This window comes from Mastomys coucha, unplaced genomic scaffold (assembly GCF_008632895.1).
Source record: "Mastomys coucha isolate ucsf_1 unplaced genomic scaffold, UCSF_Mcou_1 pScaffold1, whole genome shotgun sequence".
Taxonomy (NCBI): domain Eukaryota; kingdom Metazoa; phylum Chordata; class Mammalia; order Rodentia; family Muridae; genus Mastomys; species Mastomys coucha.
This window is the reverse complement of record NW_022196891.1, coordinates 31,082,407-31,084,613: the sequence shown is the minus strand read 5'-3', so window position 1 is coordinate 31,084,613 and position 2,207 is coordinate 31,082,407. Positions and strand designations below refer to the sequence as shown.

At 48.2% G+C, this 2,207-nt stretch overlaps 1 protein-coding gene and 1 long non-coding RNA gene across 2 annotated transcripts in view; one reads left to right on the top strand and one right to left on the bottom strand.

Moving 5' to 3' along the window:
- Positions 1-234, bottom strand: part of Klhl12 (kelch like family member 12) — a 30,109-nt gene extending 29,875 nt beyond the window's left edge. Inside the window, exon 1 of the mRNA XM_031383290.1 lies at positions 70-234. The gene's annotated coding sequence lies outside the window, so the exon portion shown is untranslated. The remainder of the gene's footprint in view (positions 1-69) is intronic.
- An 83-nt stretch (positions 235-317) lies between these two features.
- On the top strand, positions 318-1,482 carry LOC116070222. The gene is made up of 2 exons (XR_004110314.1): positions 318-500; positions 1,384-1,482. It is a non-coding gene; the product is annotated as an uncharacterized LOC116070222 (long non-coding RNA).
- Positions 1,483-2,207: the final 725 nt, after the last annotated feature.

Sequence of the window (2,207 nt, the reverse complement as noted above, 5' to 3'; positions counted from 1 at the left end):
TGGGGGAAGGCCGCGCCCCCGGCCGAGGGCAGAAGGGAAAGGCCGTGTGTCAGGTCCGCGCCCACTCACCAGAGCTCCCGGGCCGCCCGAGCGGAGGTGCTGGGCGCGGGGCTCGCAGGCGGCCAAGCAGCCGGAGCGCCGCCGCCGCCGCCACCGCTGCCGCCCGGACCAGCCACTGCGGAGCAGTCTCCGTGGTAAACTCCAGGCTCCAAGCTCGGCGACCCGCGCGGTGTGATGACGTCGCGCAGCGGGAGGGGCGGGCCCCTCCTGGGTTACGTCACGTTAGGAGGCGGAGCCGAGAAGTCCTGCGCACCTGAGCTCAGAAAATGATGAGAGTAGAAAGTGTGTAGACGGCTAGAGTGGGGAGTGCCGCGCGTGATCGTGGGCTAGGGGGCCAGAAGCTCCCGAGGCTGGCAGTCCCCACGCACTATGGCTGGCAGTAGGCTGCGTTCCCGTCACACTCTGGAGACCCACTCTGAGATTTCAAAGTTCTCCTCCAGGTCGGTTTGTGAGGAATCAGGCTCCCCTACACCATAGGGAGGAGGACTTTCCCATCTCGGATAACCACAGGGTCCTAAAAGAGGCGATTGCTTCCTTCACTCCAACCAACGAAAAGGAACTTGTGGATTCACTGAGCTACCACAAATTGGTCGCAGTAGGGGAAATGGCAAAGGCCCTTCTCAAAGAAGACGCCATAGCCGTTTCCACTGCCTTGACTCACCTAGGTTGTTCTTTACTGCTGCGGTTCTTAGGACTTATGCTTTTCATTGATTTTTTACTTTTCTGCCTTGTGGTTGAGAAAGGAAAGATGTCTCTTGTTCCAGCATATATGAATAACTAATTGGATTATACAGTTTTCCTTTGTACAGCATTTGGTTCTTAAGGATAGTAAAGTGTAGTCAAGTGGGCAGCTTCTTCGTTTTACATAGTGTTTTCCTTCGTGTCATAGCTTCCTAATCCCAAACTGTTCCTGACGTTTAAATATGGTGGATAGGGTGCAGAGCTGATAGAAAATCTATTGAGGGCACTCTGGAAATATTTGTTAAAATAATCAATGTAGATATATTTTGTTTAGTTTTTGGAGTGTAGTCATTTGTTTAGTTTTTGGACTGTCGTGGCAGGAATGCCTCCCCACCAAATCTGACCCAAAACTTCTAGACCAAATGAACTGAAGGCAGCTAGAACAGAAGCTAACTATCTTGGGCACCAGGTACATACATAGTGCACATGTATACATGCAGGCAAACCATTTATGCACATAAAAATCTTAAAATTACAGAATATATCTACTGGCTCTCCTGGCCTTCTCCAGGAGAATCTACTTCTGATTGTACATATAAGCATATCCCCTAGTAACATCTTTGCCCTTTTTCTTTCATGTAGGCAAATGATTTCCCGATGAGCAGAAAAACACACAAATTCTTCAAGAATTTCTTTGAGAGCTGGACATTATACATGTAATCCCACACTTGGGAGACTAAAGCAGAAGAAAGCAAATTCAAGGGTAGCTTGGCCTGTAGGGAAGACCCTGTTCTGAAAACAGTAACAACTAAAGCTAAAATTTGCTGGCATGTGAAGTTGGGGAGGGGGGTGAGGGGAGGGGTAGGGAGTTTCTTTGGGTCTTAACCATTTATTGGAATTTTAGTTACTAATGCTTCTGATTGATGCAGGAGCTTGGTCTCTGTAAGCGGAAAAGGCCCTTGGTGAAAACTGCAAACTGTTCACATAGATTCCAGTAGAAATAGAGGCTGGTGTCAAAAGGATTAAGAGTTAGGTTGGCAGAGTCTAGAGCACTGAGGAAAACGAGGAAGAGGGCTTGTAGCCGGGATGATGCAGGCAAGCTAAACATAACTAGAAGGACAGGGCTCTGGGCCTGTGAAGGGAAGCCACTGAGTCCCCCTAAAGCCCCTGAGGAGTAGATGTGAGACACTATTGTCCTCTCCTATACTCTTATTTCTGATGTTGCCGATTGTAACAGACTAAAATGTAAGTAAAGATAGCTGCTAACAGTAGGTTCCACATAGGAGACTCCTTAGGCCACTCCAAAGACAAGGAGCTCAATATGAGATAGATAAAAAAAGAGAGTACAGCTACGTCTTCATGGCTATGGTAGAGCTAATTCTCTGCCATGGAAAAGCTAGGAATTGTTTGTGTATATGTGGGAACAAAGAAAATAGCCTAATTAGCAGTCAACAAGACACCAGGAA